The 14507-nt window shown below is 42.2% G+C and overlaps 1 long non-coding RNA gene across 1 annotated transcript in view; it reads left to right on the top strand.

Annotated features, from left to right (window-relative positions):
- Positions 1 to 13909, top strand: part of LOC136005468 (uncharacterized) — a 45272-nt gene extending 31363 nt beyond the window's left edge. Inside the window, exon 4 of the long non-coding RNA XR_010608786.1 lies at positions 13789 to 13909. This is a non-coding gene — a long non-coding RNA (uncharacterized LOC136005468). The remainder of the gene's footprint in view (positions 1 to 13788) is intronic.
- The last annotated feature ends 598 nt before the right edge of the window (positions 13910 to 14507 follow it).

The following is a 14507-nucleotide window of genomic DNA, read 5'->3' as shown; positions in this document are numbered from 1 at the left end:
TGGGCAACCTGTTCCAGTGCTCTGTCACTCTTACAGTAAAGAAGTTCTTCCTGATGTTAACGTGGAACTTCCTATGCTCCAGTTTACACCCATTGCCCCTTGTCCTATCACTGGATATCACTGAAAAAAGCCTAGCTCCATCATCCTGACACCTACCCTTTACATATTTGTAAACATTGATGAGGTCACCCCTCAGTCTCCTCTTCTCCAAGCTAAAGAGACCCAGCTCCCTCAGCCTCTCCTCATAAGGGAGATGTTCCACTCCCTTAATCATCTTTGTGGCTCTGCGCTGGACTCCTTCAAGCAATTCCCTGTCCTTCTTGAACAGAGGGGCCCAGAACTGGACGCAATATTCCAGATGCGGCCTCACCAAGGCTGAGTAGAGGGGGAGGAGAACCTCTCTTGACCTACTAACCACTCCCTTTCTAATGCACCCTAAGATGCCATTTGCCTTCTTGGCCGCAAGAGCACATTGCTGGCTCATGGTCATCCTCCTATCCACCAGGACCCCCAGGTCCCTTTCCCCTTCGCTACTTTCCAGCAGGTCAACCCCCAACCTGTACTGGTACATGGGGTTGTTCTTCCCCAGATGCAAGACTCTACACTTGCCCTTGTTAAATTTCATCAAGTTTCTCCCCGCCCAACTCTCCAGCCTGTCCAGGTCTCGCTGAATGGCAGCACAGTCCTCTGGTGTGTCAGCCACTCCTCCCAGTTTTGTGTCATCAGCAAACTTGCTGAGGGTGCACTCAGTTCCCTCATCCAGGTCATTGATGAAAATATTAAACAGCACCGGTCCCAGCACCGACCCCTGAGGAACTCCACTAGTCACAGACCTCCAGCTAGATTCTGCGCCATTGACCACAACTCTCTGCCTTCTTCCTTTCAACCAGTTCTCGATCCACCTCACTACTTGATCGTCAAGCCCACACTTCTTTAGCTTATCTATGAGGATGCTGTGGGAGACAGTATCAAATGCCTTACTGAAATCAAGAAAAACTACATCTACCACTCTACCATCATCCTGACAGTGGCCACAGCTGATGATTTTTGGTTTGAGTTGGAGTTTGTTCACCTTTGAATTAACAAGTTGGGAAGTTATTCGCTGTTCTTCATGGTGATGTAGTTCAGCTTCACAGGCAAAATCTCAGAAAAAGTTTCAACATTATACTACAGAATTGGAACGAAGGTTGGTTAAATGTGCATGGCTGGCCCCTCTTAATGATACAATAGTTGGATTAGTTTAGATGGAGTTGTGAAATGAAAACTCTTTTGAAAAGGAATACGTCAATGAATTAATGTCAGGAAAGTGAGAATAAAACAGAAAAGTGTTGAGGGTTCCTATTGTACAATCATATACCAAATATTGTGTTCAGTTCTAGTCTTGCTTCTCAGAAAATGTACAGAAAAACTAGAAAATGCATGAAAAACAGTAGTGAGGAATGCCAGGTAATGATTTCTGTTCACGGAAACAGTCGATTCATCTCTTCAGCCTGGAGAAAGATCAGCTAAAATGGAATATGAGAGGAGCGATCACAAAGAAGGTGGGTGGAAATGGCTGTTCACTGTAATTAAAAAGAAGCTAAAGCCAAAACTACAGGAGATGGCAGGTAAAATGAACACACAGAACATTGAAAACAAACAAAAAGACATATTTCATCACTGTATAGGAGTGATTAATGGGGTTTGAGTCAAGTAGGCTTTACATCAGAACTAGGATCCATTTTGGTTTTGAAATTAAAACAAACCTGTTACGTATCTGTCTGTGTTCCCTGCTTTGGCAGCCTGAACTGAACAGCAGATTTCCTTCTGATACCAGCAAAGCCAAATTACAGTTTTATTATCTTGTTTCTGCTGATGCTGGCAGAGCCATGCTGATTAACAGTAGCTGAAGAATGGCTTCTCTGTTCTCTTGTTATTAATTCTCCTCTAATACTTGGGTTTCCTTTTCTGGTTGGACTCTGACATATTTCTAAAAAAGGTAATACTGAGTCTCAGACTCCCAAATATTCACAGATATGAAACAGTCTTGTCTTGATTAAAGTGTCACAAGATTGGATTTATCAAACACACACAAGAAGTGTTTGTTGAATAAAAAACTTGTCCTCTCCTTTTGTTTAGGGTTTATTAGGGACCTTTTTTTCCCCCCGCAATGCACTGAGCTTTTCTGCACACTGTTAGAATGAAAGATCAGTACTCAATGGATTACATACTGCTTCAGAGTATATTTGCTCCTTTCAGCAGCTAAAACAAAAATTACATTTTAAGCAATCAACCCAGAGGTCTGTCATTGACAGAATTTGATTGGAAGTGTTTCAAGACAGAAGCTGTGCTTCCATTACCAGGGAAGATATCTGCACCCAGCATAAAAGATCAGATTTGGAAAAGAACTATATGGTGGTATAAAATTATACTGCCCCAGAAAAGTCTCTGCAACTGTCCTCTCACTTTCCATCTCATTTCAACACTATAGCATTGGTTTCATAATAGCACTAATTTATATTCTTGGGGGAAGGATAAAGCTAGAAACTCTAGTTAAATGCATTTAATGTAAGGCAATAAAATGGCACTGTGAGAATGACCATTCCTCCAGACTCAGAGAGAGACATTAAAATTCATGTCTTCCAGCTCAGTGTATTTTGTGCAACACTGTTCTGTGTACTTTGTTTATTTTTCTAGGATTGTTTGGTTTGTTATTTCCTTATCTAGAAATACACCTTTACCCCTTAGGTACTACATATATCCATAATACCAGTGTCACTTCTTTTGGAAGTCTGCTATTAATATAGGTAATGAGCTAACCTTTGATAATAAAGGAGTATAAACCCAGAGAAAGGGAATTTGTAGTTGAAAAGACTCATGAACTAACATAAAGGACCAGATTTTCCAAACACCTCAGCTGCTCTGTTTCCACTTCTATTGCTGTCATCTTTAATGTGTTGTGAATCTGGAAAGCCCTGCAACCTATGTGTCTAAATAATACATTGTGCTGATAATATAATTTCTCTTCCTTTCTCACCTCCTTTCCTATATTCTTCACCAGAGAGGATGAAACTAAAACATGAATTGTGACTGGCAGATATTAGTCATATCACTTAGTGTATAGTAAAAGACATAGGGAGGGATTCATTTGCCCTATTTGTCTGCCTACAAGGGGGCAGATAGATCTGAGCTGATAACACACATTGTCCTTGCAGGCAGTGGAGAGCTAGCTGTTAGAATTGATTGAGGACTGGGTGCAATTTATTTCATGATGAAGTAGAAGTCTGCATAAGGTCAGAAAAATATCTTTCCAGACTCTATTGACCAGATCTCTATTGAGCCTGACTAGTTTAGATATACTTTGAGGCTAGAAGACTACCACCTTCAGGCTGCATTGGAAGGAATAATAGGAACCTGCCTAGACAGCAGTAGCCAAATGAAAGAGATATCTCCGGAATGAACAAAAAGCTATTTTTCCAGAATATGACTTCATGAAGGATGCTCATTAACTCCTTGAGATTGTCCATTAAAGAGACGTATCCTTTTCCACTAACTACATGGGGATCAGAAAAGGTGGGCTAAGATAAATATTTGTATGTAGAGAGTTAAATACATCTTAAACTATATCTTGATATTTCTCCCAGCGACAATTTACTCTCTTCAGAGAACTAGTGCCATCACATCAATTTCAATGCAGAACTGTTTTTTAAGACGTCCCAGAAAAATTCTGTATATGCTGCTTCTGGAAGACCCTATAGTGTTGCTGTAGTGCCATAAAGCACCACACCACACAAAACCAAATAGTTTCTATCTTCACAGATTATGTGACAGTATTTCAGGGGCCCTAGAGGTGGGCATCTGCAGCACATCTTTCTAATAAAAATAGAACACTTTAGAGAGCCAAAAGATGTTTAAAAGAATTTAGTGCCAAGTTCAGCTGTAAGCATATGTCTTCTGCTTTGCCTGTAAAGAATATTTTTTCCAGCTTTTCTCTTGTGAGTATAGTGTAGAAACATATTGAAGAGGAGATAGACACTGAATCTTTAAATCTAAGGTAAAATTTTCACTTGAAAATGCCAGGCAGATTTTCAAACCAAACTTTAAGAAAACTTAGTCTGGCATTAACATTCCAATTAGAGCTACAGAGTCAGCCATGCACCAAAACTGGTCTTATTCCTGGAGGAGAAGAAGATTCAGAATCAAAATCATTTGCTCTTTATTCTTGTCATGTTCTGTCTTCTCTCCCAGGCACCATGAAAGGGGAAACCCAACAAATTACTAGTGAAATATCTTTGGCTACTCCCTGTAATGGAGCAAAACTTTTGTCTGCATGATTCATTTCTCCTATCTTCCATGTTCTTTCAGATCACCTATCATGCTCTCTGAGAATTACCAACACTGCAACAAATTTTGTTTACCCTGCAATACTGTGAAAGGACTATGAAGAAATGTGCTGGTTACATCCATCAATGAACCACATTTGCTGATACATTACCTCTAAGTTACTTCTGGTTGCAAGCAGCTTGAAAAATCTTTCACTATCTAAAGTCTAATCACTGAGAGAAAATAAGGCCTGAAAGTTCTGGAACATCATGCTTGTCTTTAAATACATATGCATGCACAGACACACATATATGCATGTAGAACACAGAGGCTGAGTCTCCCATGCAAGAGATGTTTAAAGGCTGCTGAGACATGGTCTTTGGCAACTGAGTCTAAGTGCTCCTGCTGGAGCAAGCAGATTGGAGAAAATAGGCTCCAGAGGTTCCTTCCAACCTTACCATTCTGTCATTCTGTCATCTGTGATTCTGTGGTATACAGTCTCTCATGTCAGAATAACCAACATAGACAACAGTAAATAATTCATATAGGGATTAGGATTGCATGACCAATATGTAAATGACTAAAAAACCCCTTTACGATCCTCCTAACATGAAATTTGAGTTTTAATGGTTACTCCAGCAGAAGAGCAAAGCCGTAATAAGCTGCTTTCAACTAGTAGATTTTGGCACCATTTCAGAGTAATTTCATCCAATTATATTTAGATGAAGTTTTCGTTTTGAAATGCAGTGTTTAATCCAAACCAAAATTAGATTTCCCATTTAAAACTGATCATTTTTCTTTTAAATAGCTGTTAAGAGCAACACAGTTCTGTTGGCTGATTTTCTAATAGGCTTTTATGAAACAGAATTAGTTTCCCACTGTTATGAAATTTGCATTGAGATATTGTTTTCAGCATCATGATGGGGATGATGGCAGTTTCTAAATAAACTAGTTGAATATTTATACAGGAATGGTGTCTAAATAAGTAAAGCACAAAAATAATTTCAAAATCACTTCTCATCTGAATATTCTGTGAGCTTCTGTTAGAATGATTATGACAAAGACATCCTAAGCTGGAGATAACCTTTATGAAATTCAGATACATGTCTCTTAGGACTTTTTAAACTATTTTAGAGAGGTCTGGGCTTAGGGTTCAGGATGGGATCCATCCCATGGAAAGAATATTTAATCAGCTATTTCAATAATGGATAATTTCTGCAGAAATATGGATCACAATAATATGATATGAGGGTTGAGCTTTATCTTCTAAATTTGGATCTTTGAAGAGAGAGGTATGCTACAGCAGAAAAAGAAGACATCACCTACTACACAAAATGCTACTGTTACAACTGCAAAGACTACCTTGTAGTGAAATGAAAATTTCCATGGTTCTGATTAGGTGAGAGGACATATTGATGAAAAATATTTTAAAACTATTGAAGGGTAAGAATTATTGATGCTTGTTTTCCAGGGGACACAAGTGACTTGGTACATTCAGGGACAACACATTCCAGAATATCTTTCTCATTCTTCTTGTTTCTTACTGAAGTTAACATATAGAAGCAGTGAATCTTTGTAGTAGCTACCTTTTTGTCCTGGGTTCACCAGTAGCCATTTTTCTCCTTCTTAGTAGCTGGTGCAAGCTCTGTGTTTTGACTTCCAGCCCGGGAAGAAAGCTGATAACACCAATTGTTTTTAATTGTTGCTAAGTAATGTTTATTCTGGCCAAGGACTTTGTGAGTCTCATGCTCTGCCGGGAACGAGGGGAGGCCAGGAGGAAGCAGAGACAGGACACCTGACCCAAGCTAACCAAAGAGGTATTCCGTACCACAGCACATCATGCCCAGGGAGGTAACTGGGAGTTACCTGGAAGGGCACGGTCTCTCTTTGGGGTGGAGGTCGAACTCGTTCAGTGGTGGTATCCTATTACCTTCTCTTGTCATTTTCTCTTATCATTATTATCAGTGGTGGTAGCAGTAGTGATTTGTGTTGTACCTTAGTTACTGGACTACTCTTATCTCAGCCCATGGGAGTTACATTCTCTCAATTCTCCTCCCCATCCCTCCGGGAGCTGGGAGGGGGGTGAGGAGGAAAGAAAGAGGGAAAAAAAAAGGGGAGGGAAGTGAGTGAACAAGCTGTGTGGATCGGTTCAAACCATGACAGTTCTTTTTGGCGCCCAGTGTGGGACAGGAAGGGTTGAGATAACGACAGATCTGACCGGATTAATAGTCATCACAATGCTGATTTATTGGCTCTCAAAGTTCTTCTTCTTGATCTCACAGTCTCAGTATATTGTACCTTACTTAGAGCCGGTATTTGCTGTGGTAGTGTTTTTCAAGTGTGGGACTTGGGCTAAGGTTCTTGTCTCGTTGTACTTTATGATAATAACTTGTAATACAATAGAATCATTGATCATGAAACTGATCGGGCTTATGTTCCCAATGTGGTCACCACCCTTATACTTTGGCAGGTATATAGTTAGGGTGCTTAGCAATTGCACATCTTTTTTCTCCTTCTCGGGTGGTCAACCTGTGAAGGAGACATTCTTTTACCCTCCCAGACCATTTCCAGCATCATTTGAGAGTCTTGAAAGTTTTGAATGGCCTTTTAATACTGTTGAGACCTGTTTGCTGATTGTGATGGGGATTACCATGTTGGCACACATACAGAGTGTGTTTTGCCCACAACCATTTTGTCTGATTTCAAGAATTAAGCACAGTCAGGTTTGGGCCTTGTCTGGGGTTAAATGACGATATAGGAGGACCAAGAGATTTTCCCCGAGGCTGGACAGCCGTCAGTGGCAGGGTGTGTGGGATAGTATAGGCAAGTATCTCGGTCAGTGGGCCCCTCCAGTACTTTGGAATTTCACCACCGAACAAGTGCAAAATCCGGAAGAATTAGTAAAACACTTAAATGAGATGTGTGGTCAGTCTGGCCATACCAGAGAGGGACAAATCATGGCAACGTGCTGGGGCTTGGCCTATGCTTACAAGGCCTTGTTCAACACTAGCCAGCACCTTCAAAAGCTAAAAAATGCCCCTGCATCTGAGGACAAAGCAACAGTCAGCGCAGCTACTCCAGCTCCAAACACATCAGGTACACCACCCCCAGCGACAAGTACAGTTGCTACTCAAACCACAGTGATAATCACTGAAGCTAAACCAGAGGACCAATTAGGACCTTTATTGGTTGCCCCTGTAAGCAGGAGAAAAAGCAAAAAAGAGGCAAGAAAGGTGAAGCAAGATGAAGAAACAATGCATTCACCACCCGGGCCAGCACTGATCAGGAGTCATCATCACATGACAAAGAAGAAGAAGAGGGGACTTCTCAACCTCGGACCTCAGCCGAGCTACAGAACATGCAAAAAGATTTTACCCATTAACCAGGGGAGCACATCATCACCTGATTGCTCCAATGCTGGGACAATGGGGCCGATGATCACAACTAGAAGGTAGGGAAGCCAAGCAGCTAGGATCACTTGCTAGAGAAGGGAGAATTGACAAAGCAATTGCAAGAGAGAAAAACTCTCCCAGTCTTTGGAGGCGGCTCTTGGCAGCTGTGAAAGAAAGGTTTCCATACAAGGACGATGTTATGAGTCGTTCGGCCAAGTGGACTACTTTAGACAAAAGCATCCAGTCTCTGAGGAAATCAGCCATCGTAGAGATGATCTATCACATCAAGCCAAATAACGGGGAGATACCCATAGATCCAGATGAAGTCGAATGTACACAACCCATGTGGCGTAAACTAACACGGAATGCACCGTCATCATATGCCCATTCATTGGCAACAGTAACCTGGAATGATATAGTACCACTAACTGTGGATGAAATGATTCATAAACTCCGAGAGTTCAAAGACAGCCTCACCCCTTCCATCATCTCAGCTGTGGAAAAACTGCCCCAGGATCTCAAACAATTGAGGGACAATCTATCTGATTTATCCAGCTCCTCATGTGTACCAACACATGTCTCAGCTATTAACAAAAGGCGTCCTATTGCTCGAGAGAGAAGATACAGGAGGTATATGCCACGGGCCACCCTATGGTTTTACCTGCGAGATCACGGAGAAGACATGACAAAATGGGATGGAAAACCTACTTCAGCTTTGGAGGAACAGGTGAGTAAATTGAAGAGGGGAGCAAGGGCCAAGACTGATCATCCCCTGAGAGCTGTGGCATCAGTCTCTGGTTAGCAGGTTCCCAGGTGGAGTGGAAGAGCTGATTTTACTCCAGCTCTTGTGATAGCAAAGAATAATCCCTTTCAACATGACTTAAATGTTCAACGTTGTGATGACTATTAGAGGGGGCCTGCCTCCAGCCAGGTGGAGGTAGGAGATAATCGGATTTACTAGAATGTGTGTATCAGATGGCCTGGCACATCAGTCCCACAGAAGTATAAGGCTCTAGTAGATACCGGTACACAGTGTACCCTCATGCCATCAAGCTGTCAAGGGGTGGAACCCATCTATATTTCTGGAGTGACAGGAGGATCCCAAGAGTTGACTGTACTGGAGGCTGAAATCAGCCTGACTGGGAGGAAATGGCAAAAGCACCCCATTGTGACTGGTCCAGAGGCTCCATGAATCCTTGGCATAGACTAGCTCAGGAGAGGGTACTTCAAAGACCCAAAAGGGTACTGATGGGCTTTTGGTATTGCTGCTTTGGAGACAGAGGAAATTGAGCAGCTGTCCACCTTGCCTGGTCTCTCAGAGGATCCTTCTGTTGTAGGGTTGCAGAAAGTCGAAGAACAAATGCCAATTGCGATCAAATCAGTGCACCGGCAGCTATATCGCACCAACCGAGACTCCCTGATTCCTATCCATCAGCTGATTCGTAGACTGGAGAGTCAGGGAGCAATCACCAGGACCCGCTCACCCTTTAGTAGCCCCACATGGCCAGTGTGAATGTCTAATGGAGAGTGGGGACTAACAATAAACTATCGTGGCCTGAATGAAGTCACACCGCCACTGGGTGCTGCTGTACCGGACATGCTAGAACTTCAGTATGAATTAGAGTCAAAGGCAGCCAAGTGGTATGTCCTGACTGATATTGCCAATGCATTTTTCTCAATTCCTTTGGCAGCAGAGTGTAGGCCACAGTTTGCTTTTACTTGGAGGGGTGTCCAGTTCACTTGGAACCGACTGCCCTGCCATCTGCATGGATCTTGGAAACACAGCCCTGCCATCTGCCATGGACTGATCCAGACTGCACTGGAACAGGGGCAAGCTCCAGAACACCTCCAATACATTGATGACAATATCATGTGGGGTGATATAGCAGAAGAAGTCTTTGAGAAAGGGAGGAAATTAATCCAAATCCTTCTGAAGGCCGCTTTTGCCATGAAAACTAAGAAGGTCAGGGGACCTGCACAGGAGATTCAATTTTTGGGAATAAAATGGCAAGATGGACGTCGCCAGATCCCCACAGATGTGATCATCAAGTTAACAGCAATGTCTCCACCAACTAATAAGAAAGAAACACAAGCTTTCTTGGGTGCTGCGGGGTTCTGGAGAATGCACATCCCAAATTACAGTTTGATTGTAAGCCCTCTCTATCACGTGACCTAGAAGAAGAATGATTTTAAATGGGGCCCTGAGCAACAACAAGCCTTTGAGCAAATTAAACACGAGATAGTTCATGCAGTAGCCCATGGACCAGTCCAGACTGGGCTAGATGTAAAAAATATACTGTACACCGCAGCTGGGGAAAATGGTCCTACCTGGAGCCTCTGGCAGAAAGCTCCAGGGTAGACTCAAAGTCGACCCCTCGGCTTTTGGAGTCGGGGATACAAAGGATCTGAGGCCAGCTATACTCCAACTGAGAAAGAGATACTGGCAGCACGGTCTCTCTTCAGGGGGGTCAAACTCGTTCGGTGGTGGTATTGTATTCTCTTCTCTTGTTATTTTCTCTTATCATTATTATCATTGGTGGTATCAGTAGTGATTTGTGTTATACCTTAGTTACTGGGCTGTTCTTATTTTAAGCCATGGGAGTTACATTATCTCAATTCTCCTCCCCATCCCTCCGGGAGTGGGGAGGTGGGGTGGGCGTGGGGTGGGGAAAGAAAGAGGGAAAAAAGAAAGGGGAGGGGAATGAGTGAACAAGCTGTGTGGATCAGTTTAAGCCATGAGACATTTTTATCCTCCTGTAACATATTTCAAACCTGGATCCTCAGGGCAATATATAGACTGTAATTCAGGAAATTATTTTGTAAAAGACTCCTAATTCATCTATTAAAACAATAAATCTGAGGCTAATACTATATAATTAGATTTTAGAACAATATCCTCACTGAGCAGTTATATAGAGTGCTAGTATTTGGAATCAGATGTGTACAGCTAAAAATATTTCTCTTAGACCTTGATTCAGTGGTTCACCCTGTTAAGCAGTGATTTAGACAGCTGAAAAGATTCAGATACATATTCATACCCCGCTGAGTTTGATGCACATAAGCAACCACTTGGAAGCCGAGCATGTGCTGAAGTGCTTTTCTCAGCAGGGGTTCTGGCTGCGAATTGGATGTCATTGTTATATGTCTTCCCAATATAAGGAAAATATGTTTCCCGCTTTTCTTTCTTATAGAATCTGTCCTTCTGTCCTTCTTTCTTCTTTTTTCTTTTTTCTTTTTTTTTTTTTTTTTTATTTTACATTCTGATGCTTCCTTTTTCCATAAGAAATTAAGCGTTCTCTTCTGCAACATTCATTTCTACTACAGGCAGTGCCATCACAGTGTTACCAGGGATGCAATCAATCAGAAGAAACACAGATGAGCTGGTTTTATATGAAATATTATGCTAAACATACAAAATTTATACTTAATTTTTGTAATAAATTGCAAGGGGAAAGAATTACAGAGCACATGTAATACGTAAGTAAAATTATTTCTAAAGAGGATTATTTCCACATTTTCTATAAGACATCAACAGCTCTTTAACAGTCCCTCCCCAAAATCTGAGAGGTGATTGAATGATCATTTATACCCATCTGTTTTGATGTGTTCCCATAATAGAAAGAAATATTTTTGTTTCCAAGTACATCTTTTTTCTTTCAGCATAAAACCCCAGTTTGTAAAAAACAAACAAACAAACAGAATATAAAGTGTCCTAACAACTTTAATTTTCCTTTCAAATTCCTGGGGAACTTCTTCATCACGATGAGGTGGGCCAGAACTGTTCAGATGCTAGATCCCTTTTCAGTTCTTAAAAGGGGCCTATAAGAAAGATGGGGCACCCATATACGTAGATGATCTGCACAGCTTTCTTATGCTGACATATGCTCCATATTAAATGAAACGCAGGGTTTTCTTTTAAGCAAGAACAAGACAATATCAGCCTTCATTCCTCTTGCCAAAACAAGCCACAGTAGCTGTCTGATACTCATTAATGTCACAGAACACTAGGAGAGGTACCCAGTAACTGGAGGAAGGCCAATGTTATTCCATCTTCAGAAAAGGCAAGAAGGACAACCGGGACACCACTGGTCACTCAACTTCACCTCCATCCCTGGAAAGGTGATGGTAATTCTGGAGGTCATCACCAAGGTCATCAGGAGTAGTCAGCATGGATTTACCAAGGGCAAATCTTGCTTGACTAATCTGATAGCTTTTTGTAACGACATGACAAGATGGGTCAATGAGGATAGAGCAGTGGATCTTATCTATCTTGACTTCTGCAAGGTGTTTGACACTGTCTCTCATAATGTAGGGAGGTAAGCTTAGGAAATGTGGGTTAAATGAATGGACAATAAGGTGGATCAAAAACTGGCTGAATAGTAGAGTTCAGGGGGTTGTGAGAGTTAGAGGACTGTAGTCAGTGGTGTTCCCCAGGGATCTGTGCTGAGTCCGGTCTTACTCGACTTGTTTATCAGTGACTTAGGTGAAAGGCTGGAGTGTACCCTCAGCAAGTTTGCTGATGTTACGTGGGTGGGGGCAGTGGCTGATACACCTGAATGCTGTGCTGTCATTCAGCTGGACCTTGATAGTCTGGACAACTGGGTGGAGAGAAACCAAATGAAGTTCAGCAAGGGCAAGTGTAGAATACTGCAACTGAGTAAGAAGAACCACAAGCACAGGTTTGGGACCTACTAGAGAGCAGCTCAGCTGAGAAGGACTTGGGAGTACTGGTCGACTATAAGCTGGCAGTGTGCCCTTGCAGCCAGCAGGGCCCGTAGTATCCCAGGGTGCACTGGGAGGAGTGTGGCCAGCAGGCTGAGGTTATGATCCCCGTCTACTTGTCCCTAATGAGGCCACATATGGAGTACTGTGTCCACTTCTGGGCTCCTCAGTACAAGAAGGACCAAGGAGCTACTGGAGAGGGCCCAAGGGAGGGCCACAAGGATTCCCATGAAGTCTGGAGCATCTGTCTTATGAGGAGAGATTGCAAGAGCTGGGCCTGTTTAGTCTAGAGAGGAGAAGCCTGAGAGGGTATCTAATTAATGCATATAAATATCTCAAAGGTGGATGCCAGGAGAATGGTGCCAGACTCTTTTTCAGTGGTGCCCAGTGACAGGACAAAGAGTAATGACCATAAACAAAAACACAAGAAGTTTCACCTCAACATAAGGAAGATCTTTAGGCTGAGGATGGCAGAACAGGCAGCCCAGGGAGGTTGTGGAATCTCCTTCTCTGGAGACATGCAAAACACACCTGTGTACATTCCTGTGTAACCTGCTCTGTGTGGCCCTGCTTGGCAGGCGTGTTGGACTAAATTATCTCCAGAAGTCCCTTTCAACCCTAAGGATTCTGTGTTTCTGTGATTTCTATGTCTGTTAACACTATAAAAAAGTAGCTTTTGCCATTACTTAAAAGCTTATGGTATGGGTTAGCAGTCCCACTGTGGTCTGCACTATCTCCTCCTGTACCCCAGGTATTAATTTTTCAAAAAGCAAGAATATAGGGTTACTACCCTTAAGATCTGCCTGCTGCACTTATCCAGCCACAAGCAGACAGGGTTCATGCAGAGGGCTCTGTGGAGAAAATTATGTAAAAGACTGCTGCTGTTATGGTTTCAGCTGATCTCCTGTTTGTTCCATCAGACCCAGCACTAAGAGTAACTTGAGGAGCTCAACCTTTGTTTTAGGAAAAGAAGCCCACTCTTCAGCAATGATTTTTTTCCCAACCTAGAGTAACTAATACCTTGTGCTTCATCCAAAGGAACAAATCCTGCTCCATTGAGCTCATGTGTTATGCTAGGTAAGAGGAAAACAAAAATAACTGTGACACCTCCAGAGTCTAGAGCTTCTAACCTTACAGAACCCGTACCAGGTGTGGCTGTCAATGCCATTCCTTCCTCTGCATGGGCACATGACTGTCCAGCACAGACCCAGGAGTGGTGCAGGATGGTGGTAAGGCACAGAGTTCCCTCTGCAGATCTACTTCTTGGCTTGCTTAGCACCATGGAAACATACACCATTACAAAATGACTCACATAAAAAGTAATCTGTTGGTTTCAAGGCTAAATTAAAGAACAAGTCTTCTTTCTCCCCAGCCCTGAGGAACACCGCAGGACATGACAGTGATCCTACAGCTGCAGCATTGCTCTGAAGAGAATCAAGCCCTGAGCAGCTCATCACTGGCTGTTGGTGATTGCTGCAGATACTGGATCAAGAAAGCAGGACCAAATATAATATATAACAGTTAAAACATCTGGTTGTTTTGCGCTCTTCCTTTCTTTTCTCCTTTTCTTATATCATTCAGCTGGTTAAATAAATCCCTATATTAGGAAGATATATTCCAGCCCATGGGACATTATTTATTAAGGGTTTTCATCTCACCCTGTATACCTACTCCTCGATTAGATTAAAAAAGAAACTCATTCTCCCTGTCTCTAAGTGTTCAGGAGGATTTTTCTTTTATTCTTAAATTTTTTGTATGTTAGTTGAAGCCATAATCTGTCTTATGAAGATGCCTATAGGAATGAAAGAGGCTGCAAGGGAAATTCATTCATATTTTGGCAAAACAAGATGAGAGAAACAGATGAAGATTATAAACCTCATAAGGGATTTCTGACTCCACAGACTAGGAACACAGTTTGTGTGGGCAATGCGTGTTTTGCACACAGCTGTGACCTCTGAAAGTAACTGCTGAATCCTGCACAGCTGCTGCTGTGGTAAGGTTTTTCTGTAAGGAAATGCAAGAGGGATAAGCTTCTTTTGGGTTTCTAACCCTCGTTTATAAGCCTTCAGGATGAAGGTTTAGATAGTGTCT

Source organism: Lathamus discolor, chromosome Z (genome assembly GCF_037157495.1).
Source record: "Lathamus discolor isolate bLatDis1 chromosome Z, bLatDis1.hap1, whole genome shotgun sequence".
Taxonomy (NCBI): Eukaryota; Metazoa; Chordata; class Aves; order Psittaciformes; family Psittacidae; genus Lathamus; species Lathamus discolor.
Note: the sequence above shows the minus strand (reverse complement) of the source record. Positions and strands in the feature narration are given on the sequence as shown.